General features: G+C 39.7%; 1 long non-coding RNA gene across 3 annotated transcripts in view; it reads right to left on the bottom strand.

Moving 5' to 3' along the window:
- The window catches only part of LOC108701017, a 388,398-nt gene that overhangs the window by 340,653 nt on the left and 20,505 nt on the right, over window positions 1-27,240 (bottom strand). The window lies entirely within an intron of this gene.

The following is a 27,240-nucleotide window of genomic DNA, read 5'->3' as shown; positions in this document are numbered from 1 at the left end:
AAGAAAGGAACAGCTTTTCCTTTAATGTGTATAATTCAAAATGAGGCACAAAAATATCAAAGCATCATATTAAAATGAAATGACTCAAGCCTATTTTCCTTTACAAAGGAAGAAGTATTCCAAAGAAACATGATATTGTTCCGTTGACGGTGTTGTGGGCTTCTCTCACAAACGCCAGATCTGTTCAAGCTTCTAAAATCCTGTAGCAAAAACCTTGCAATATTTAACATGCCAATTATGAAACTGGGGCATGACATACTTTACAGCTGCAGAGCTCAAAAAGAGAACTTTGCATGCCTCACGTCGCAGATCATGGACGTACGGGGTTGCTCTAAAGCTCACCTGGTCTCGTCCACTGGTTTTTATTAGCCTACAATCATTGGGACACTATTAGCCATACACTAAATACCCACTAAATTACATCTTTAACTCCCTAATACACTATGTAATCCCACACTTTCATCAGGCTAATACTCTGCTGCTTTATACATCTCTCTGAAGGCAAATGGCAATGGAATAATGACCCGTTTGACTTCAGAATTATAGTAATTTTATGGCCCCTCCAGCAGATATCACATGTTACAAATACCAAACAATAGTATGGGCTCAAAGATATCTCTAGAAGCCTGTAGTTCTGAAGCTTTTACTCTGACCTTGCCGGCAAGATTGTGGCTTGTTTATCACGCCAAGAATCAATGATTGTCCCTCTCTGATTGGCCTTTGAGTCTGCAGCGCTGTATAGAAAATGTTTTTCTAACGGTGCAATTTACTCCTGAAACGACTTCTCTTCCAGGAAAATAACGAGATGCCCATGCAGCTTAACTGTGTGTGTGGCAAGGAATACAGTGGAAAGACTGAGCACAAGCACCGAAAAACTGCAACTCTCCACCAGCTAAGGATTGTAGAACTGCATTTGCTGTAGTGGCAAAGGCTTCCCATGGCTTATTTAGCACCTGAAATAGGCGACATGGACGAAAAAAGTATGTCTAACTTCTATATCACTGATTATACAAATATGGGACCGGTTATCCAGAATGCTCGGGACCTGGGATTTTTTTCCAGGTAAGGGAAGTTGCAGCAATTTGAATCTTCACTTGTCTATTAAAAAATATAATTTTAACATTAGATAAAGCCAATGATTGTTTTGCCTCCAAAACAGATTAATTATAACTTAGTTTGGATTAAGTACAAGGTACGGATTTATTATTACAGAGAAAAGGGAAATCATATTTACAAATTAGAATTATTTGATTTAAATGGAGTCTATGAGAGAAGGCCTTTCCGTAATTCAGACCTTTCTGGATATAGAGTTTCTGAATAATGTATCCCATATCTGTACTACATGAAATAGAGCCCACGTGGGTCAGACCATCGCCTTTTTTCCAAATTATGGAAAGATCTTGTATCCACCAGGCCCCGAGCATTCTGGATAACAGGTCCCGCAGCTGTATAATCTACTGTTATCACACCTCTACACATGTAACACACCGAAGTTTATTGGCAGACATTTAAAGGGGAACTTATTGGCTACTTTTCTATTGAAGCTCTCTACTAGGCATCTTGTATAGTGATCTAACTGCGACCCGATTGCTAAGGTGTTTAAGGCTTAAGGTGGCCATAGACGTTAACAATTACGATCTTTCTTGGAAAAGATCTTTCCAAGAAAGATCGTTTGTTTCAATACACATGTGTAGAGCTGAATCGTCAGATATGCAGGTAGATATACAGGAAGAAACAATAGAATTCTACCTGTATCTGACGATTCAGCACTAACAATGGGCGATGTTTGGGTCCCTTCAAAGGCACCCGATCAAAATTTTCCGTCCAGCGCGATCGACCGATATCCAAGTCTTCTGCCGATATTGGTCGGCTCTTTTTCCACCATACATGCAACGAATATCGGACAAAAATTTGTTTCGTACGATATTATCTGTGCGTCTACGGCCACCTTTAGTAACTAGACAGAATTAAAAGCCTAGAAACTGCACAATGAAAAAAAAGTTTATCATTTAAAAAAAACAGAAAAAGATGAATTGGAAGCTGTCCTGGAAAACGCAATTTTTTTTTTTTTTAAATTCTCATTTTTAATTTCTTAGACATGTAAAACAGACTTTTACTTCAATACAGTAAATGTATATTGCTATTATAGTTATAATGGGTTTTTTTGTTTATTAAAAAGCCTAAAACTGCAACCAAAGGGTCCTTTGCCCGGTGTTACAGGTCAGGATGATTTTGGTAAAACAGCAGTGAAATGAAATAGTGACCCTCAATCTAGTTTATGCAAGGCTGCCTATGATAGATGGATAGTCCAAGCAAACTTTGGAACTTTCATTTTGCTGGTTCACAGAGGCTAGGCTGCAGGAAAAATAAATTAAGTAACTTTGTTTATTTTATAATCCCATGTAACCTCTGAGCACATTAATCTGTCAGCAGCCTAGGTGTATGAAAAATTGGGATGTCAACAAACTCATTTGCTAAATGCAGGGAGTTAAAAACATTGACAATTTATATATACTGTATATGAAGGAGTAACCAAGTCCCGTAACAGTAAGGTTAGCCCATAAATATACATGTTCAACTCACAATTTAAGTGGCCGAGTGACAAAACGTTTTAGGGGGAAGCATTTCTGGCAATAGCTTTGCAATAACCACAGCACAATAACTTGGGGCAGCAGTACAGTGGCAGAGGTAGGTGCCATGTGTTCTTGGGGGCATTATACAGAAAATCTGTGTCAGACTGGGGTGCCAGGCACCCACCTGAGGGGAAAATTCACCAGTGCCAACTTCATGGCCATCGCAACACTTTGCCAGGTGTAAATTAGATATGACAACGCTAATTTACAAAAGTGCGAAGTTGCGTCCAGGGCGCTGAACGCTGGCAAATTTTCGCTAGCGTTACTTCGGCAATCAAAGCGAAGATGCGCTAGCGTTGCCTAATTTGCATACAGCGGGAAATGATAACGTTACATTGACGTATATGTTGCAGCAAATACATTACACAAGTCCAGGGAACCTTAATAAATAAAACAGTGTTGTTATAATGGCCTACACATGAGCCCACTGTACAGTTTATGTTCCATATGTTAGAAAATGGAGGGGGGAGCCCGGTTAGCCAAAAAAAATTTCATCGGACCTTTGCAGCCTATCACTCTTTGCAGCGTTTTTTTGGGACTTTATGAATTTTGCACTAAGATTTGAGGAAGTCCCTTTGCCTGGGGTGATCTGGCGAAGCAAGCCTGGCGAATGAGGTAATGTTCATTGAAATCTGCATCTTACTGAATTTGTCGAGTTACGTCCATTCGTCAGAGCGAAAATTTGCCTGGCGTAAGAGTGCGAAGCAACGCTAGCGTCTATCTCCTTTGCTAGCGAAGTGACGCCTGCACCCATTAGGAAATTGGCGAATTTCCAAAAATGACATCACCCTGGCGAATTTTCACTATCGCTAGTCACTTCGCCCTTTAGGGAATCTGCCCCCACAAACCTTTGACCACAGGCCCGCTCGCCAAAATGCACAAAATTGCAAAGCATTTTTCTTATGTTTCCTGGTGTTGATGAAATGAATGCTATGTGGGGAGTAGTAGAAAGAGATTTGCCTTAAAATACTAGAGGTCAGTTACATATGCAAATGAAGGTGCTCTAAAATGGATGCAACGTGGCTACATATTGGTGCATTTTAATAAGGTACATGTGTCCAAACACAAGTCTGTACTTTCTCCTGGCTGCCAATGTGCCCACCCTACCTCTTTTGATGAATGGCCCACAATTGCACCTATTGACCCTGAACCGACGGATGCAAATACTGTTTTCAATGTGCACCCTGAAAGTGACACAACCCCCACTGGTAGAGTGTACCTAATTTGCTTCAAAGCATATCTGCACCTGTTTTAAAGCATTAGGTGCAATTGCAATGGACGCAAGTTGCGTCATAGCCACAAATACACTGGAATTATAGGGAAAATATATTCAACAATTTCCCAAATGATCCTCCAAATGACTTATTGTCAGGCTCATCAACAGGTTAGTAGAGTAGCCATCTCCACAGCAGTATCGTAAGAAGAAGAGAACTGGAGAGCCTTCCAGTATGAATAAATGTAGTTTTTATTGAAACATGGAAGGCTCTCCAGTTCTCTTCTTAAATTATAGGGAAAACACTGCATAATAGGTAAAACTATTTTTGTTTGCATCCAAAACTGCACTAGCACTCATACGTGAACCCCTATTGTCTTTATTGGCCTCCCCATACACAAATATTACCTGTTCTGCAGCAAGAATAAGGATGCACAATTTCGTTGTATATGCCCTCAGTGGTACATTGTGTTGTAGGTTGGGGTTCTCAGTCCTCATTGATGGATTCAGCAACCTCGCTAAAGGCCTGTAAAAGTCATATTACGCCTTTGAGAATTTTAAAGGATAGAAATGCTTGACTGAAGAACCATGTATGTATCTGGATATGACAAGTGAGACAGCATGGGCCAGCAATTGCTGGGATTCAAACCCAAAACCTTTGCCCTGTCAAGATTCTATAGAAGTCGGGAAGAAGAGTAAAGAGAAAAAAAAATGACATTTGATTTGAGTCAGGACGCATTATATTTTGGCCTGGAACATTTCATTTGGCCTTTAAGGCCCATCAGTGGTGAGAGGCTTAGCAGATAGGAGAGCACCTGTCAGTTAACTTCTACATTTAACATTGAGCCAATGACTTACATTTGCATGTAGAAGAGAAGGTGAAGAACAGAACAATCAATTAAGTAGTACCTTTCAAGCATCCTAGACATCAAAATACATGACAGAATGGCATGTTCTGGGCATATGGTGTAGGTTACATTGCTTGAATATATGTTTGAAACATTACTGTATGTGCAAATGCTTTATAGCAAATCAGTTTGAAGATTTCACAGCAAATGTTATGTATGAGAGGCAAGAGGAGTCACTGACGTTTTAGATTTGACAGGGCAGGTGACCATGACCCACAATAACTTCCCACACTTGTATGCCAGAGAGCGCTCTTTGCACTTCAGAACAGTTGCTCAAGGCCACTCAGTTCTTCCTTCCTCCTATTCTAAATCAGGGAAGGCGGAAGCCTGGCGTTACGGCTATCTTTGGACCAGGCAGCAGATTCAGGGTTCCCTTGGTGGCCTGCGTTAATAGGCACAGTGTGTTTGATCAGGACACTTGATAAGGAGCTGTTAAGCTCAAAACATGTTGTGTTGTTAATAAAGGCACCTGCAGCAGAATCCCTGCACCTCTTGGTATCATTACCCATCTACTTGAATTATTTGTGTTAGATCAGAGATGATGTAGCCTTTACAAATGGCCACTGATGTGAGTGTGGTGTAACAAATCCTCTTAAAGGTGGCAATACATGTAGAGATCTGCTCATTTGGCATATCTCTGCCTGATACGCACACCTTGAGGCGGGTGATATTGGACTGAACCTATCGTGGGCCCTAGGGCCCAACAATCCGATCACAATGTTAAGCATACAGGTGGTCAGATCGAGGACTGCATCAACAAACCGATGAAGTCCTTGTTCAGACAGGATTTTTAACCCTGCCTGATCGACATCTGGCCAGCTATCGATTGGGGAAGCCCAAAGATACCATACACTAGGCAATAAGCTGGCAATTTAATCTGTCAACAGTTTATCTGCCCGTGTATGGGGACTTAAGTTTGCAACTGGTCTACGACCCTATACAAACCAACTAGCAAATAGCATCTGATCCGATTGGTGGCTATGGATGTCTAGTTGTGGGCAAACGTTTTATAACATTACTCTCTAAGTTTGGAATGTGTTAAATGATCATCAGAAAAATGACATCATGGCCATTTGGCAGGAAACTCATTGCGTAAAGATTTTAACCAAATTCTCAACAACAGTGGAAACCTTCATTAATAAATAAAACACAAATGTATTTTAAAAAACACAAAAAGCAAAGAAGGTATGGCACCTTGAACTAAATAGAATCCATAAAAAGATACGAGTGGTTCAGTTCCCCAACAAGTAAAAATCCTGTTATACAACAGTCCCCATTTCATCTGACTTTTTTTCGCTGAAAACCTACCAGGACAGACTGTCCATATATAGACAAAACAGCCTGTTTGGCATTGCTTATCACACCACTAATCACAACACTGAACGAGAGGAACCCAAACCCTTGACTTGACTGACCCTGGTACTAAAGAGAACCTCTTACTTTCCCTGTGTTGGTATGAAAGCTTCTGTAATTATATAGAGAAATGGATTAAAGAAAAGCAAGACAAAATTTTAATAAACTGAATTTGATGATGGCGGTCTGCAGAAGTGTAGGATTATAGGGATGATTATCCTCTTACATATTATGCTTCACACTGAGGGATGAGGAGACGTGGTTTTATTAGCCTATAAGCAATCATCAGATGTACATTCACTCCAACAGCACTAAGTGACACTTAAACACTATGGTATCCGTTAAGGCCTAGTCAATATCCACGAACCCTATAAAGGTCCATACAGAAGATATATTTGATTTATCTTACGATCAACTCTGCTTTCTTGTATGCTCTTGGCCAATTTAGTTACTATTCGCTCTAGAGCTCATCATCTTCACAAGTTCAAGTACACGGTGCCCTGACCTGCCTGTCTTTGTCATGTTGCCCAATAAATCCAATACAAGCTCCAGCCTTCGAGTGTCAGTGAATCTTTCCTTGTACTGTCTCTGTGGAGGGTGCCGATCCCTCCATCACCGTGCACCAGGCGTCCAGTTTAGAAGGCCAGGGTGTGCGAGCGGTGCCCAGGGGACTGTGCCACTGTGTCTACACGTGGAGCCTGGTACCTCAGCATTAGTGGTGCCCAGCGTCATTACGTTCACACAGTTGTGCAATAGCAATTCATTATAGGGAATGAGTAGTAACTGATAATCAGAATCAACAATGGGAAAGAAAGGAAAAAATGCCTAGCTAAAAATCTGCTTGTGTTTATGCATTTTGTGTAATTATGCTGCCAAGGGAATTTGTAAAAATGCCACGTTTCAGTAAAGCGAGTGCAGGGAGAAAGTAATAAAGGGCTGCAGTTAAATGCAAATAACACTGCCGCAGAGGGGGGGCTGAAAGGTAAGTGGGTCAAACCTATACCTACGGAATCTGTACAACAGATCTATAGCTTAAGGCTAACCTATTAAATGCATATGTCCTGGCTTTAGTTGCCCCTTCAGGAAACCAAATAATTAAACAAATCCTTCCAAAAATAAAACATCAAGAGAACCCTGAATAACTACTAGCATAAATGAGTTTATAAAAAAAAAAAATGCATCTTTAGAAATCAGTGAATGTACGTGTTCCTGTAACCTTCAGGTAGGCGTGTGCTGCTTGAATCCTGAATGACTTGGTAAGAAGTTGTGGGAAAATGACAGGGACGACTAATTAGAAGTCTCTCCTTTTCATTTCACAGCATTGTCTTTGTCACTTTGCTTGCATCTAAAACTAACCGCGTCCTTAACAGGAAGCTGGATTTGTCAGTTAAACTTGTCATATTATGAAAACATTTAAATAAATCAAACAAATTTTACATGCAATTCTTGTTTAACTCCAAGTTGTGTCATACACGGACAGCTGCCAAACTGTACAGTAGGTTGAACCTGCGTTGTCAGGAACCGCCCCAGAAATGCGGAAGCAATTTTATCCCCACCTACTATTGTTGGGCCTTAGTAAGGGATGAATCTGCCCCAATTCACTTTTCCAAAAAAATTTGTGAAACAAAAATTTGGGAAAAGCATTGACATCAAAGGAAGTTTGTTCACGGTGACCAAAATAGATTCAAAAATACAGGAGGTGGTACACCTTTAAGTTACCTTTCAGTATGTTATAGCATGGCCAAATCCAAGCAAACTAAAAAAAAACACAAGTAATGAAAATTAAAACCAATTGCAAATTGTCTCAGAATAGTGGAATAGTTAACTCAAAGGTGAATAACCTTTTTAAAGTCCATAGAGCTTTTTTTACTTGGTGAAAATTTTCCACCAGCTTTTTATACATGTGCTGAATCTTGTTCAAGTGAGTGCAGGGCTGCAATTTCCCCATTCACTCTAAACAAAGATTGATGTATTTTCAAGGTCTGGTTATTTAACAGTGCTATAAATTTCAGTGGGATCAAACGATGGCAAAATAAATTACTTATAAAAAAAAAAAAAATCCTTTGGTCCCATTACACCGGCCTAGAGCAGTTCCCATAAAAGTCCTTATAACATAAATTAATTGTATATTGGTGCAATTATTATGCCAGAGCCAGGGCCACTAAATAGCCTGAAAGCCTTCCATCTCATTTGCTTTCAGTTTTCTTCATGAGCATAATTCTCTTTCATTTGTTGTGTATCGCAGAGACCTCTGACAAGCAGAAAATCATAGAATGGCCAAACCCATTTTTCTTTATTGTCAAACCAAGCTGCGCATGGATGCAGCAATACTAGACATCCACAGGCTCACTATTCTGCAGCTTAACTGGAAGACAGTTGTATAACTAGATGTTACTGGGCCCCCAACATAACCTGAGTTTGTTCTTTTTTTACCAATATATGTTGAAATTGCTCATTAACACACATCACAATGTTTGTGCATTCACAGGCCGATTAGCCGAGGAAACTTCAGGCGAATTTGGAAATCAAAATGCCTCGAGTGCATTGTCGATTTTTCATTTTGGCAGGGGGAAGGCAGTTCAGGGAGATTGTTGCCCCGAAGAAGAGGCGATTAGTCGCCAGGTGACTATATCTCCCCGAATCTGCCCGTGTGCCCCTGCCCTTAAGGGCAATTCACTTTCATTAGCAAAACTGTAATAACTGAAAAAAAAAAACACAGAAATATGTTCATAACCTGCCATATTTTGTAAAATGAACATGGTAGTTAGAGAGTGTGGCCACAAAAACGGACATGGTCAAAAAAACGTTTGCAGTGCGTGACACTTTTTATATTCAAAATGTTTGGGAGGTCTGGGGGAATAGATTCACAGGAGGAGATGCTAATTATTTCCTTTTGGAAAAAGTTGCAGAGACAGTTTACACAAGAGCAACTAAGCTGATAAGGAGTATTGGAGATCTGAGTAATGAAGAAAGGCTGGCATAGCATTACATTATAACAAACTATTGGGTATATATTCATAAAAAGTAGAAATGTCTACATGGAGACTGCTTTAAGTCTGACAAGAACATCACTACAAACTATCAGATATCCAGATAGGAATTGCTTCTGAGTCATATATGGTGCTGCCCTGAGTGCCCTGCCTGGTACATAGAAAACTACACTGTGCCCTGATGTGGCTGCAAGAATATTCACTACTATTTCAAAGCATTGTGAATACTTTTAGCTTCTGATTTTGATCCAATAGTGCCCAAGCACTAGAATCATTCAATTCGACCTTTAAGGCAACGTATTTATGCAGAAGCTCCTTGGGTCTTGCACAATCAGTGTGGTTTGGGTTTGGTTAAAACCCCTTTTCAACCAGTACAGGGCTAGACTTATAGTAGAGGGGTCCTGGTCAATTAATGAACGCTAGGGCTCCATTTCTTTTTTTTTGGGGGGGGGGAACATGTAAAAAGAAATGTCCAACCTTTAATTCTTATACGGAAGCAGAGATTTATATTTAATAATAGCCACAGATTAGACATCCATGGCATATACATTTCAGTATCAAACACGTATGTCAATAATCACAAAGGGCTCTTACACAGTCAAGCATTACATTTGTGCTCTCATGGATAACATATTGGCCTTTAGGGTTGCAGAGCTAAGGGCAAAAGTCCTCTCTACCCACCCCTGAATCAATACCAAAGATTCTCCCTTTTATTATAGGTTATGTTCACTTTACACTGTATATCTGGAGTACATGTCGCATTCCCTTTCACAGAACATCCTCCTGCTGTAAAGATGACAAACTTGGCATTTACATACCTTTTATGTATTCCTTATTTACTTTCATCAAACACAAATGTTAAGAGCACTGACATTCCTTATACGCATGTTGCTAATTAGTGCACATCGTTAACCGATCTCCTGATCCTTTATTAGTAAGCACACTGTGCAGAACCTGGAGCAACACTCGTGATGTGCAGTAATGCCACAGTGATACAAAATAGGGCAAAATTAGAGCATAAATAAAAAATCAGATGAGAGCCTATCCAGACTGGGCGTACAATAGCTGCTAATGCAAAACTCCGCGAGGCTGAAAATTTTATGAACTGGTGAAAGGAATTTGATGTTTGTTAAAAGGTAAAAGACCTTGTATCTCTGAGAGTAAGATGTGTATCCTCAGGCAGCTTCCCATGTCTGTGCTGAGTTAGTGCTTTTTATCAGACACGTAAATAAAATGAGGATACTTGACTGCACTAGATGAAACCCACTTACTTTACCCCATTAATGTAAACCCATTTCGGGAGGAGTGGAGATGATCACAAAGCTTCACTTGAAAATAAGAGAATCTGGAAGGGAAACCTTTACAGAATAACCAGGAATAACTGCGCCAAGACTGCTTCTAAGAATGCGACTACTGAATTATAAAAGGCTATAAAAATGTAATGGTGCATTTTTCAATGCCAGTTGCAGGCCCAGTCAATAAAGGCAACCTACAGCTACATAACATTTTTATTATGGCTACAGAGTAATGTTACTTATGCACTTAAGGGGGGATATGAGCTATTTTAGATTTGTCCTGGGAATTCTTTGGCTTCCATCCCTTCTATGTGCTGATCAGCCTGTGAATGCACACACATCAGATTTTACTGCATTTTTTTTCTAATCCGTTCTGTGTGCGCTCACAGGACGATCCTACACCTGTCATGGAGGACAATTCTCCTCCACTGGCACATATATATGCCTATTCAGAAATAGGAAATTACCCATGTGCCATTAGCCTAAGGGTAGGACTACATGGACGTTTTCGGTGTGATCCGACTCGCTACGACAAAACGCCTGCGGCAAGTTGCATGTGAAAAAAAAAAAGATAAGTGAATGTATTGTCACATGGTGTCGCAGCAGTCTGCATCAGACAGTCGTGTCACATCAGATAAATGATGCGACACCATGCGACAATGCATTCACTGACCTTATTTTTGTCGCATGCGTCAGATCGCGACGAAAACGTCCATGTAGTCCTACCCTAAAGGTTTATACATTTAGTATTAATGCCTAAAAGGCTTAATTGGCTCACAGGGAAAAGTGTATTTGCAAAAGTCCTTAAAAAGCTTCTGTCTCTTGTAGGTAAACTAGACAAGTAGGGGACATTTTCCTGCTGAATTTGTAAAAAGGCCCCTAAGGCCTAAAAACAGGTTGGCACAAATGTAGCCTAGGAGATTAATGTTATTCTCAGTTCTGTGTAAGAATTAAAGCAGAGAGGAGGCCCTTTCTGAACCTCCAAAGACAAACCTGCAACCTCATCCCTGATCAGAAAAGCCATTACTACACAGTCAACTTGTATGGCCATCTCTCTTCTGGTCCCTGGTGCTGATCACCAACAAGAATCATGCAAATTGGAAGCCAGGACCAGTTGACATGGTCTCCCTAAAGTTGAGCAGAAACAAGAGCAGACACCAGTAAGGACATAACCAGACACAGTGAAAGTCATCCCCACTGTGCCACTCTGCTTTTTCCTGATAAGGTAGGGGCCTGGCAGAATGGTGCAGCTTGGGAGGGAATCTCTGCAGTGGCTTATGCTTAAGTCACTGTAGCACTCCTTAAAAGGGGAACCATCACGAAAAATGTTATATAAACTTCCTCATACTGAAATAAACTTTTTTAAATACAATCAATTAAAAAATCTGCATTGTTTCTGAAATAATCAAGTTTATATTCACGATTCCTCTCTTAGCATCTGTTTCTCTTCATTCTGTCTTCATGCAGCAGTTGGGTGTCAAATGAATGATCCAATATATCTTATATAACATTCCAGTACAAACAAAATAACTGCCTTTTGCACAAATTCTGCATGCAGAGAGACATGATCTCTGGTGATTTAAATAGAGTGAGCTCTAATATCTTCTAAGCAAAAGTAGCCATCCTATAAAATATATTAGATCAGGGCTCTCCAACTGGCAGCCCCCATTGTGTGCCCCCCATATGAAAGGTTGTCTGCTGTGTCTGGTTACCATGTGTAAAATTTAAAAAGTATCAATACAGTGATTACAGACTGTAATCTCCTGTATTCACACCTGTAATCCCACATGCATTGTTCCCACTTGTAACATCTCTATTGTTCACACCATACTGTTCACAGCTAAAACTGGCCACATTTTCACCTATTACCACTTATACAAACTGCTGAAGGGGTACCAGCACTGTGTCACTGTATGTAGTACATCTTAGAGTAGTTCTGATAGGTTTCCCAGTCTCCTGTTCTGTTCTGCCTTCCCTATGCTCTCTGTGTGTGCCATACTCTACCTGCCTTATGTTCCGTGTGTACCAAATTCAGTCTTCCTTATGCTCCCTGTGTGTTCCATACTCTGCCTCCCCTATGCTCCCTGTGTGTGCCATACTCTGCCTGCCTTATGCTCCCTGTGTGTGCCATACTCTGTATGTGCCCTGCTCTCCCTGTGGAACATAAGCCTGGTATTTTTTCTGGGGGTTTGTTAGCATTTGAAAATGATTGTTAGGGGCCCCATAATTGTTTAATCATGTGCTGGGGCGGCTGTGTTATCCACAGGGGAGGATGAGGCATATGGATTTAAAGGTGTGTCTTAATATGACAACTTTTTTTTCACATGAGTGATGAGCGATAAGCGATATCTCTGCAGTAGGCACCAAACATTTGATTTTTTGGTGTGTTACCAGCATTATTGTGGATGTGGTCTTGTGGTGACATTGGTGTGGTTTAACTTGGGTGTAGGTCAGAATAATTCAGGCCCTCTGTACCACAGAAGTTGGACAGCATTGGATTAGATCATTTATACAACACCCAACTCCTGAATGAAGACAGAATGAGGAGAAACAGGAAAAGTGAAGATAAACTTGATTATTTCAATACCGGTACAGAATTTGTAATTGATTGTATTTAGAAAGCTTCTTATTTCAGTATGCTGAAGTCAATATAACATTTTCATTTTCACGGTAGTTCCTCTTTAAGAGAAACATTCTTTCCATCCTTTTACTTCCATACTACTAACGACATAGACAAAGGTTTATGATAAGACTGACAAGAGAGAAAGAGGAGTGGGAGAGAGTGGGCGTTTAAGTAGGAGTGTGTAAGTGCCAGTAAGCTCCACGGTGGGGCAAGAACTGATGTAAATAATGTGTAATAATCTCCGAATATGGCAGCACAATATAAACAGAGAATAATCTTAATAAAATAAGGGCTAAGTGTCCCTTAACCTCCTATTACAAAGTATCATCTCTCCTGAGAGTTCTGAATTTTGTACATAAATATCATAATATATGCTACAATAGTCGTGACGCTCTTTCAACTGCTATGTACCCCCTATAACACTCAACATCTCATTTGCTGTACAAATGCTGTCCACAATGCTAGCTGGTATTTTTGCAAGGTTATTGTGTAAACTTCTTAGACAAAAAAATGTCAAAATATAAGGCTGATTAGTAATTATTAACAGATAATTACTACATGGCAGCACAGAAAACAGTGCAATTAGCATCAAAATTTAATAATCAGCCCTGTAGCATCAGCTTATATTACAGACAAACCATTTTCTGCTGGATAATTAGTGACGACCCCTAAGCTTAGCTTTTTAACAGCTGCTCAGAGCCCACTGAGCATGTGAGTGTCACAGACACTTTCCAAGATGGTGATGCCATGTGACAAGTTTGAAGTCCTGGATCATTGCTGCTATTGACAAGCTGAAACTTTAGGCTGGTGCAATAAGTTCACTATATAAAATATGCCATTTTTAGCCACATTCATTTTTTGGGTTTAGATCTCCTTTAAGCTGTGATTTAATAGGGGCCCACCTGCAGCCACCATAATGTTTAATTTGCCCTGGATTCTTTAGATGCGCCTCTCTAGAACAAGCAACATTGTCACCCGTATGGCCCCAGTCCTATGTTCAGAACACTGTTTAAATTTGATTTCTAAGCAACTGCTTTCCCTGGAGCGGGGCCTCGCTCGCCAAGACTCTGCATTCACCAAGGCTTTTCTTTAATTCAAAGCATATTTTGAATCCCACTGCTATTAGTGCATGCCAAGACACAATTCTGTTGACATAGTACTTGTTCACAACATTATATAGAAACTACCACCTTTCACTCACATATTGAATAAAGCTGTCACCGAGTGCCACATACATTGATTACGCCGTTGGCCCTGATACAGTGGGTGGGCTGCTGTCTGTTCCGGAAAGCGGCGTATTCACTGGAGCTTCACCTTTTTAAATAACGAGTTGTTGCTGTAAATTTCGTTTGCGCTAGCTAATAAAGCCGGGGGAAAGACCCTGTAATTGCAGTGTGCTAAATATAGATTTGGACAGCTCTGCTATTCTGCGCTTTCTTTGGCATGACATTGCTGACTTTAACAATTTCTCAAATTTTTTTTTTATGTGGGTTTGAATTTGTCTCTGTGCCTTTGTGATAAAAGCAGCCCTGGGCTCTAGTGCTGAGTGCCCAGTTTGTCGTCGTCCTGCACCCAGCATTCTTGGCTTTTGTTCCTCGCTCTTCATCCGCTCCCGCTTGAAGATGCTCAGGAACACTTTTAAATATCCCCGCACACTAAATTACCTCTCTAATAATATTTAAAGCTTTCTTTGCTGGTTTATTTACGCTGCAAGGAGAGTTGCAAAAATAATAGCCCTTCTCGTCTGTACTTGCGTTGATACATGATTGCACATTTGAGATTGCTTGAAAGCTACTGGCTGCCAAAATGGGACAGAAATGTATCTCTCGTATTCACAATACAAGACATTATTTCGGGAGGCCCAGATGAGCTGTCACTACCATTACCTGTCTGTTTCTGGATCCCGCTGTATTTTACTCATCACCTCCTAGATGTTCAATATTGCGGTATATGCTGACACAAATGTCGTTGACATGCTAATATAATTTCCCATCATGGCCTGTATAATCCACGGTTGGCGAATCTGAATCCCTGAAGCTGTTATCTCATTTAAATAACCATGTCAGAAAGACACTGAGCAGTATATATAAATCGGGTCGGTTCCACTCCAGGCCTCAGGGGTCTTAAAAAAACCCTCTACTGTATTAGGGTTAGCTTTATTTAAAGGCAAGTAGATCAGAGATATTACCAGGTTATGTCACACGTAGTCAGTCGGGGATATGTACTAACAGTGCTGTCATTAATTTCACTGCTGGAAATCTTGGTATTCAACAGACATCCTGTTCTTCTAATTCATGTTCCCTTCCTAGTTGATGCTTTTGACAAACATATTTCACACTGTCCATAAATTCAGGATGCTGTGTATACATATCAGCCCTGTGTGGCTCAGTTTTTGAAACCCAGACCCTACCCAATACTCGAACCAACTTTTTTTAATTTTATTTTTTTACCCACTTAGACCCTATACTGAACTGACCATACATCCAAACTGTCCCATTTTTTTTTTTTACAGCTCAGCCAGCAGTCCCGGATTTTTACTGACATGTCCAGAGTTTCTCTTTGGTCTCCTTCACTGAAGACAGAAAAAAGATACGTTATTAAAAACTTAACCAAACTTTTGTCAGAGAATACTCAGCTCCTGCACATTTATAACAAGTTAAGATAATCAAAGATACGATTGTAACTATTTAAGATAAGCAAGTCTCTTGGGAGAACTGAGACAGCTTAAAGAAGAACTAAAGCTTAACTAAAGAAGTCGCTAGAAATGTTGTACATTATGTTTTGGGCTTCTGTACCAGCCCAAGGGAACCGTAGCCCTTTAGCAGTAAAGATCTGTGTCTCCAAAAATGCCCCAGTAGCTCCCCGTCTTCTTTTCTGCTGATTCACTGCACATGCTCTGTGCTGCTGTCACTTACTGAGCTTAGGGACCCACTCATAATACACAATACACATAGAATAGAAATGTCACAATATAAGGCTGATCGGTGATTAATACAGATAATTACTACATGGCAGCACAAAAACCAGTGCAATTAGCATCAGAATTTAATAATCAGTCAATCATCTTTTATTACACACCAACCTCATTTTCTGCTTGACGACCCCTAAGCTTAAGCTTCTCAACAGCTGCTCAGAGCCCACTAAGCTTGTGAGTGTTGCAGACACTTTCCAAGATGGTGACCCCCTGTGACAAGTTTGAAGTCCTGGATCATTGCTGCTATTGACAAGCTGAAACTTTAAGCTGGTGCAATAAGTTCATTAGATAAAATATGGCATTTCTAGCCATATTCATTTTTAGAGTTTAGTTCTACTTTAAAGGGCAGTTCACTTATTATAAAACTTTAATTAACCTGCTTATTTCGGGGGATGACCACAAACGGGCGTGGTCAAGAAATTTTCTTTGCACTACTCACATCTGAACTTTGTCGCTCTTTCGGATTTTCAAATGTTGGGAAGCATGCAACTCACAACTGCCTTACCTGCACACCAACTTGCAACCCACTGCCCTGCATTAAACCAGAAGTGATGTCATTAAAAGAGCATGAACTACTAAAAATTAAATAAACCAAATAAGACTGTTTTGCCGCCAATAAGAATTGATATCTTCATTGGGAGCTAGGAAGTGTAAAATGACGGTAGAAAATCTGGCGTTTACATGGAGCAAAAAAACACACTTCTTGATAAATTTGCCATTTACACAGCTTTTTACACCGTTTTTTCTGCAAATTTCTTTTTACACAACATGATAAATAGCCCCCTTAGTGTAGTATGGGCAATAGTGTAGGCATAAGTGCCCAAAATTATTGATATGGGTTTCGTGAGTGTATTGAAATTGGTGCATGTACAGTAAGTGTTTTAATTGGTTCCTGTATATGTGGAATGGGTGTCGGTGAGTACTGGTATGGGACCTGTTTTCCAGAATGCTCTGGACCCGAGTTTTCAGGATTAGGGATCTTTACATAATTTGGATGAGCAAACTTTTAGGTCTGCTAAAAAAATCATTGGATTAAATAAACCCAATGGGATTGTTTTCCCTTCAATAAGGTTTAATTATACATTAGTTTGGATCAAGTACAAGGGACCTTTTTACTGTTTCAGAGAAAAAAGGAAATCGATTTTAACATTTTGAATTATTAGATTAAAATGAATCCTATGGGAGATGGCTGTCCCATAACTTGGAGCTTTCTGGATAACAGGTTTCCAGTAAATAGATCCTATGTGTACTGGAATAGTTTCTGTAGGGGTAAAAACTAGCACCTAGATGTGTACAGATGCGCACCAGTGAATTTGTACATTTTAACCATGCGTTCCTGTTCTACAAATGAGCCACTACAGATTTAACAGAAACTGAAGCTTTCTTCCAAGTGTTAATTTGCAGTGTGAAAATGCCTCTTAAGAATCTTGTGTTTTGGTAACAGAGCAGCAAATTAATCACTCCTAGAAGTAAACTAATATTTTATGCACCTAGGTGCCTGCTGTTTGCCTCTGTTGTGTCACAGTATGTGTGACATTCTAATGAACCATTAAAGAAATCGGGTGTTTCAGAATCATTTTTTTTTTTTTTTAATCCAGAGGTTCCCATAGGAGTAGAGGTTCTGTGGATCCATATTATCTGACACCTGTACAGCTGCTTGGCCTTCCAGGCATGACAAAGGTTTGGGGGCTGGCAGGGGTGTGTAAATAGAGATACGTCACACAAAATATAATGCATCGAAACCTTTTTCTATTCTATGTGTACTGTATATTGTGAGTGGGTCCCTAAGCTCAGTAAGTGACAGCAGCACAGAGCATGTGCAGTGAATCAGCAGAAAAGAAGATGGGGAGCTACAGATCTTTACGGCTAAAGGACATGGTTGCCTTGGGCTGGTACAGAAGCACAAAACATCATGTGCAACATTTCTACCTACTTCTTTAGTTAGGCTTTAGTTCTCCTTTAAATCCTGACTACAGTCAATAAGATGTGCTGTAGGCGGTGACTGTGGCATGTACTTGAGATTTATCAGTTCCATCATAGCCTATAAATAAAGGGAAATGTAAAACATCCCTAAGCAGTCTTAAATGGCATCTCCTGGACATATACTGTATATTAATGAAAGTGGAAGAAAAGTGCACGGTCCAATGATACTTTACTTTACGAGGTCAGTACCATGACTAGACTAACTTTAGGGCAGTGGTTACCATTATACAACAGAGTGAGTTCATCAGGTCCCACGCAAAGTAATTCTGCAGGTGAAATAATGCTGGAGCTGGGTCTGACTTCTTCATTAAAGGGGAACTAAAGTCTAAAATAGACGAATGCTAGAAATGATGTATTTTGTATACTAAACATAAACTTACTGCACCAGAAGCATAATTAAACAAATGATTTACGTTTTCAAATTTGGCGGCAGGGGGCTGTTATCTCGTAACTTTGTTAAACATCTTTGCAAGACTACTCATATGCTCAGTGTGTACTGGGTTTCAATTGGGAGGGTAAGCCTAGGGATCATCATAAATTATCAAAACAGCACAAGTCAAATAATATCTGCCATAGAAGCCTATACAGCAAGACTGATTAATAATCAGAATATGCAGACTGTACTGTATGTGGATACAAATCTCTACTCAGTCGCCGGCTGCTTTATAGGGAAATAAACAAAGCTGCTTGAGGTCAGGGAAATAAGGTGGGGGAGGGGGTCTTCCTGTTTGAAAGTATGATTGTTTCCTTGCAGAGCAGTTAGGGACCGTCTGAAGTTTCCTATCTGCAGCTGTCAGAGCAAGTTAAACGAAGGGAGAATTTCACTGCATACAGTTAGGTTTATTATAAAAACAGTAAACTTTTTTAATTAAAGTATATTGGAGAAAGATTTCTTTTTCATTTTATTTTTTTGCCTTTACACCCCCTTTAATGATGGTGTAATACATAGGTTTGATTAGCCTAGAATCTAAAATTATATCCCTTCAAAACTATGCACTTGTACCAAATATCTACATGTGTACCTATATCATGATTGAATCTCCAACATTTATCCAAACTATATGGGAATATTTTTTTAAGTTTGGCTGGAGTTTTATGCCATCTGGTTGCTAATTTATAGTTAATTTCTCTTATTCTTGCTGCCCTGGATGATTTGTGTGTTGCTGCCAAGATTTAATACTTATTGTTTATCACTTAGATTGTAAGCTCTACAGGGCAGGGACTGCCTCCCTCTTGTTTCCGCACTTAATCTTGAATGCACATATACTTTCTATTTATTGGCATTTTATTATTGCATTGTATTCTAGTAATGCACTGTCCTACTGTACAAATAAATATACGTATCACAAAATGAGAAATGTGTTCTACCTCAATACACAGTATCATCTGCAAGGTTCTCTAGAGCTGGGGAAGTTTACAGTTTATTTCCTGTTCCAAGAAAGTGTCTCTTAAGAGCTCCATGGAGTCATTTATTTTTTCTTTTGTGGAAAATGAAACTTGTTTTCTGGATCAGCAAGTTGCAAACAGTTTGAAGAATGACACTGAGCGAGAGGAAACCAAAATACTGTTTCTAAGTAATAAGGACTTTTTTTTCATCCTTTAGGCAAAAACAGAAATTCGCTGAGAAATCAAGATTTAAAGATTGAGCTGAACATTACAATCCCTTGTTCCAGAGATTGCAAGAGGGAAGTATAGTGATACATTCTTGCATGCAGGACACCTGATTCCCCAAAGTGGTCTTTAAAGGGGACCCGTCACCTTAAAAAATAATTTGAAATCCTATTTTACAATGGTAGTTAAGCAAAATAAACGTTATTTACACTATAAACATTATTTCAATATTTGGGGTTTTTTTTTATCTTGGTTTTACAACCATAGCAAGCAGGCAGGTGCCATTTTTTAAACACTTAAGACAAGCATCGCATTATGACAAAATCTAGTTTATGTGCCACAATGGGGAACCCGATAACCTTTTACAATTAGATGGTTAGGAGAATGTGGATAGTGCAGTGAAAATTAAAAGTGTAATTGCCTGCTCCGCCTCAATGCCTAAGGCATAGAGGAGGGGCAGGCAATATAGTATTGACAGTTTTAAGTTTTTAATGAGTTTGTAACAGGTATGGACGTTAAAAAAAAAAAAATAATAATAATTTGGCTATCATGTTTAACTTGAAAAGGACTTTTATTATACAGCTTTTTATGTCTGGGTGACCCGTCCCCTTTAAGGGAGAGAAATAAGGGACCACTGCCCTTAGCACCACAGAGGAGCAGGTATAGGTAGATGAAGTGGAGGATAATTGGTATAGCCGATAAAGACCACAACAGTTAAAGGGTTGTCCAGCCTTTGGCCATTCATTCAGTTTGTATTGACTGTGTTGCAGTCCACCTTTCTAGATGTAATTGGGGCTCTTGGATCAAGTTTGCAAAAGATGGCTTTGATCACTGGCGTTCCAGTAAATTGGGTATAATGGAAATTTAATTTCAGCTGCCAGTGGACAGCAAAATAATTGGGTACCACAATAGCACCACACCGTCAATCTAATTGTAGATATAAGTACATAATTTATCTTTGATATATTAAAAAGTGCCTAATAAACATTTTGCCCAATGGCTTACTCACGGCTGAACAGAAAATTCCATCTCTACTACTTTTCTTTTACACATTGCCATTGGTATACATCCCAGAAACAAACAGAATTTGCATATGGTGCCTGGCTCCCTGGTAGACATCACAAAACGGAAGAAGGATCACTGGAATTTAACTGGGCCTTGCTTCCAGCTTGCATGCTCATGTCAACAATTGCCACCAAAGAGATAGACAAACAGATATAATGTACAATGTATAACTCTGCATTTAGAGTGCAGGTACATGGGGACATGGCCCAGTTGCAGGCTACACTTTCTGCTGATATCTCATTATGAGAGGTGCTCGGCCAATGAGGCAGCCTGAGGCGCTTGCCTCAGACGGCAGCGCCAGATACATTTCCAGGGGCGGCAAAAAGCCGCTCCTGTACTTTTAAGATCCGAATTTCCAGTTTTGAAACCAGAAATTCGGCTTTACTAGTGCGGGAGAGCGCAGTTGCACTCTCCACACTTGTGTTCCTGCCTCGGATGCCTCCCCTGCAGATGGGTAAGCCGCGAGGGGGGCTGCATTTTGAGGAGCCGCCTCTGGCGGCTTCTTTGCCAGAATCGCCGCTGCTCATTACCAACGACATGACATGAAAGGTAGTGGGTTGAAGGGGGGACATCTATTTGCCTTGGCAAGTGCCAGTTGTCTGTGCTATGAAAAGGAGTGCAGAGACCAGCAGTGATACAAGTAGCGCAGAAAACAGTGTACAAAGTGCAAAAAAATGGTGGGTCATAGCAGCCTTTTTTGCACACCGCATGGAAAATGATGCTTTACATCTTTCAGTTTGTATGAAGACTTAAAATAACTCTACATACATCTGGTAACCACAACTAACAGACACTTGACTCTCGGGGCATTCTGGGACTTGCACTTTAGAATGTGGGTCATTCCTGATGAAATAACAAGTAAAAAATCTCATTAAGTTACTTACAAAAGTACAATTTTTTTTAACCAGTCATTTTATAAAAAGTGAGTCATCTATTGCATAACCCACTCATTCTTCAGATATATTAGCTTCCAACACAGGCAAGCAAAATAATGTAGTAGATGGTAAAATGTTTCCATTAAATGGATTATTTCACAACCTTTCGCCTTAAGTTTAAGATGCATCTTCACGGGAATTATCAGATTCTCTGCTCAAGAGATACAAGACTATCAACCTGGCACTATGTACCCTGTTCCAACAATGCCTTTGGCAAAGCCCGCAACTGGCGGGTGAAACGCACGGTCAAGCGCATTTAAGCTAACGGTTAGGCAGGTCGTGTAATAGGGACTTGAAAGGGCATTTCTAAATTTCGGATCGGAAGGGGACTCACGGTGGGTGAAGGGGTCGGAGGCTCTATGGATCCGAATGCTCAGTTACTCTCTGGTTAGATGTGCATGAGGCACACTGTATTCCACCGAATGTGCGTTGCATAACTATTGCTTTAGGTCATCGTTACCTACTGGTTTAAGGGTGTTCATCCTTACACTATATGGGAGGGATCTCGTGGGTGAAGGGGTTGGCACTGTAAGGGGTATCCTTTGGGGGACCTCACCGGCATTCACATTTACTATGGTGGCAATTTGAATGTGCTACTTAATTACCATTGACTAGCAGTCAGATAGATACGTGTAATAGCACATTACCTCCTTAACCCACCAATTGCCTGGTCAATCAGCCTCCTGCAGCCAACTCTTAATTTTAATGTTGCATACTAGACCTTGTTTTAATGACATATTAAAGGTTAAGTTTTAATTTTATCACTTCATATGAGCTTCGGAGCCTATGGATGGGAGGGTGCAGTTGGATGGGTCAGCTCTTTCATTCCTCTCTGTCGTTATATAATAACTATTTAACCCTGCACACCATCCCCTGCGTTTGATGGGTGGTGCTCCCCAATACCTGTTTCAATACCAATAATTTAAATAGACACTGAAAATGAAGCTCGTAACAAGCACCCTGTCACTCTACAGAGAGGCTACATGGCTACATCAGGTGGTTACAAAAAGATGTTGAACATCTCCAAAAATTGTTTGTGAAGGACATCATTATAAAAACAGCTACCATAACTCTACCATACAATCTACCATAACTCTACCATGGCTGCCCCATGGCAACCATCTGTCACTGTGTTTTTGGGCAGAACCCCACCCCCCTTCTGTAGAATTAAGACATCATATTATATAAGAGAAGTATAAACTTCTTTGTAAAATGAGGGCATATGTAAAAAAAAAAAAAAAGCCACAAACCCAAAGACAGTATACAGTAGACCCTTGATTTCTATGTTTTCCAGGGGAGCATGTCAAATGGCATAAATTCCAGGAAGACTTAGAATCTGGGAATGAAAGAATGCCGTATGAGGGGAACAGAAAAAAAAAATGGCATCAGTTATTTTGGGGGCATATACTTGGGTTTTGTTGTTTTTCGTTTTTTTTAAAGACAGGCATACACAATACCTTAGATCAAGAGGAAACCGTGAAAGGCTGCATATGACTCAGGGACCAATTCCCTCCATGCCTTTGGTTTTAGTCATAAAACCCCAACCCTCGCCTTGTTCCATGTTCTAATGCTGGATTCTGGGATTGCGTTCAACCGCTTCCATACATTCTGTGCACACACCCCCATGGAAAGCAGAGGGACGCCAAGTCCTGAAATCCATAATTTCAACAAGGAACAAGATGAGAGAGAGCTTGAATGACTCTACCAGTCTAAAGGGGGTGTGGAAATAGTTCTTGCAAGTCAGAGGCAGCCCACCACAGTTCCCTCTCAATCTGAAGAATCATGTATATCTGCAAAAGAACAATAAATATATATTTATGTTTGGCTGGCTAACTCAATGAGCACATGTTAAAAGTTTTCCCTTGAACTGTGAATCCTTTAACTCAGGTATGTACAGCTAGTTGCTTGTGGGCTGGGTATGGGCTCCAGCATTCCCAAAATCTCCACAGACCTTTTTGTATAACATTATTGCTTGTCAATAATTTAGTCCTCAAACATTTGCAACAGTAGATATAGTGTGGATATTTCCATTGCATAAAGCAGTGCTTTATAACTCAATATTCAGATTCCATCAGCCTGACACCTACCCGATACCACCTAATATTCCAGAGTAAGAGCCGTTTCAATAGTTGAGTGCTTTTCGCTACTTATTCTTCATTTAATAACAGGGCTCAGCATTAAGTGTGTGTTCAACAGGAATCTATTTAGAAATGCTATAATGTCTGCACGCCTTATCAGGAAGGGAACTGTGCTAATAAATAGGTGATGAATAAATGAACAATTTCAATGCAAAGCTATAAGCTCGCAAATTATTGTGCACAGTTTGAAACGGATCACTGCTGAAAAAAATAAACAAACAACATCAATGAGAAATTTCACCCGGAGTCTTTATCGGTGCAACAACAACAACAACAAAAAAAACCTTCACAATGACGGTTACTTGTCTTATGATTGAATTAATTCTGCTTATAATATTCAATATATTTTCTAAAGGAAGGGAAAGCAAGAAGGAGATCTGATATTATGCTTATAGGTAGCCACACCATTGGCATCTAAATGGTTTTCTTTCATGGCTCAGTATCTCTAGTTATGACAGATAAGACTTAACACTGATGTGTATAACTTATTGGGGCTCAGCACCCCTAATTGAAACTATGGGGAAAAATATGGTCCATTGCTATGGTCTGGCAACTTGTGATCCCAAAGACAACAATGTGGTTGGCTCCATCCTCCAGCACGAGGTCAGGAATGCTCTACAATCTACATTGTGCAGAAACTTTGTGTGTGTAGCATGCAACACCATGGTCAATCCAATAAACCTGGGAGTTTTTTTAATAAGGGCTTTTTCCGTTATTTGCATCATTAAACTTTAAAGTTTACTAAAACAAAAAAAAACAAAAAAAAAAATGAATAAACCCAACAGGATTGTATTTTTTTAGCAGACAGTTTGATGACTGAAATAATGGAAAAAACCCTTATCTGAAAAGCCCAGGTCCTAAGAATTCTAGTAATAGATCCTATACCTGTACTGCATATTGAAATGTGCGTGGTTGTGTCATACCAGAGAGAGAAACTACAAGTGAGCAAATTATGCGATTCTCAAGCATCTACACTGTATAGGCATGCATAAATGTGGCCTATGCAAGCACATATGATGATGTGAATTTGTGCCTGTGGGTAATCATATACTGGTTCTGGAACGGCTACAGTTATTAGGGTGAAAAGAATAAAGTAACACTATGGTCGTGATGCACATTATGCAGGGTGTACCAAATGAGCCGTGAAGTAAAGAATTAGAGCGCATTTAGATATTAGACTGCCTGCAGTCTAGGTCATTGGAAACACAGCATATCATATAGAGGACAGATAATGCACATATACTTTATGTAAATATGAAGGAGAGCTTTTGTTTTTATCTGGATACAAGAGAAACTCACGGCTTAAGCTCAGATTTCAACATTTTATGATTGCATAATGGACTAAGGTTTTTTTGTTTTGATTTCTGGTTTCACCTTTCCTCAAGTATTGTGATAGATATTGTATCTCGTAATACATGTGCTGACATGTGCCATGCAGGCATAGAGATTTTCTCCTTTTTAACATGCGCCTGCTAAGAGTGTGGCACAGAGAGAATGGAGAGTAAATGGGACATGGCACAGGACAAACCCCAGTACCTGACCAACAAAAAAGTTGTTATATCAAACCACTGTCAGGTACCACGTGTGCTCAGAGTCCAGCATTTTGTCAAATTACCATTACACAATTCAAAGAACAGCCCAACATGTAGTGCCACCAGGACCCTTGAAAGTCCAAGAAAGGAACAAAAACAGGCCGGGACTGACAATCTGTGGGTTCTGGCAAATGCCAGTGGGGCTGCTGTATGGTTCCATAGAAAGTTAGCATATAGTGGGCTGGTATTGGGCATCTGTGTACTTGGAATGGCAGGGCCTATTTTGACTCCCAGTCCAGGCCTGGACAAAAACAGTGGGTGCCAGAAGCTAAACACCTGAGTTGTTTTCAGATTGTTCACCAAAAATAAAGAATTTTTCAGTTACTTTCCACCTTTTAGTTTTTACCATTTTTCCAAAATGTAATTTTAATGTTCCTGCCTCTGGTCTTTCAGTCTGGCAGCTCAATGATCCAGAAGCAGATTCTTCTTGCAGATGCTTCTGAATTTGCTACATTAGTTATAATCAGCAGCAACTGTGGAATATTAGCAACTATTGTATCAATTCGAACAGCTGCTTTTAATGAAATTCTGCGAGGTAGAGACAAAGACAAGAAATGTATCAACTCATTTATTAATTAGAACAGTTTACAGAGAGTCGGCGACCCCTCTCTCCCAGCCCCACAGCTGCTTTAGAAAGACATAACAGGTGAAAAATTTAATTTAACACTTCAATATTAGAAAAACGATAAATAGAAAGTAATTGAAAAAAAGTATATATTTCTAGCGAAAAAGTTGGAAGGTGAACAACCCCTTTAAAGAAATAGTAAATCTCATCTTGGAAGCAGCCCACTAGTCAATATGGTTAACCCCATCGATAAGAAATGAAAAACTCCTTCCTAACATTTATTCGCCACCTAAAACTATATGATGTATAGTTCGTGAAAATCACCCATACTATTACATTATAAAATGGTGCAAACACAAAGACAAAAAAAAAAGTATATACTGATTGAAAACTTGAAACCAAGCTATGCAGAATTGAGGTTTCACTGTAGATAAGATAAATAGATCTATTCTAACAATTTTTATTTGTTTTGGACAATGTGCTTCTTGCTTTCAACGCATTCTGTACAATTGCACATATTTTTTTATATTGGTTATACAATCATGGGGTCATGACACAGCATCATTTGTACAAGTGCTTTGTCCTTAGATGTGATCCATTTTACAGAAAGAATATGGCAAGTTATATAAATTTTTTATTCAGCAGCACATTTTGAGTGAGGTCATCAGCTATCAACTTTGATCGCAAGTGCAATGATCCACCACAGTCTATGTAGCAACCAACCGTATAAAGATTACAATCTGTGAACCACTGTACTGCTAAAATTACTATGAACATTCCATAACTTACCTTTGACTGCACTTTTGAGCAGACCATAATGATCCATATATAGCCACTGTTACAGAGAGAAGTTACTATCTGCCTCATTGCTGCTCCATGATACAGGTGCGCCAAACTAGCTCTCCTAAGCCTGATTAAAAAGGACCCCACACCTTGGGTTCAGTATCAAAACAATACACAATACCAAAGAGAATAGATTTCTATAAAGCCCACGGTGGAATGGAGTCTACTAGGTCTTAGGCCCACCAGGAAATCCTTGGGTACGTTGGTAGGTCTGTCAAACTGTCCATAATCATTATTTCCATCATCTTCTGTCCTTTACTTATAATGTACCAGCTAGAGATTTCGTCTCTCCTCTTTTGTCCCCATGTGTACAAAGTATGTGCTCTTTTGAGTTTGCCTGTCCTTTAGGTCTTATTATAATGCATAATTTAATGTTTACTGAATATGTTTCTATAAAAGAAAAAAAGAAAAAGTGTATCAAATATTTTTAGCTTTCTTCTCTACTAGTAACATTGGCTCCAAGTGTCATTCTTATTAGCCAGTTAGAAATCCTACTTATAAGCAGATCGTATTGATATG

Source organism: Xenopus laevis, chromosome 9_10L (genome assembly GCF_017654675.1).
Source record: "Xenopus laevis strain J_2021 chromosome 9_10L, Xenopus_laevis_v10.1, whole genome shotgun sequence".
Taxonomy (NCBI): Eukaryota; Metazoa; Chordata; class Amphibia; order Anura; family Pipidae; genus Xenopus; species Xenopus laevis.
The sequence above is the reverse complement of the archived record's forward strand: the minus strand, read 5'-3'. Positions and strand labels throughout refer to the sequence as shown.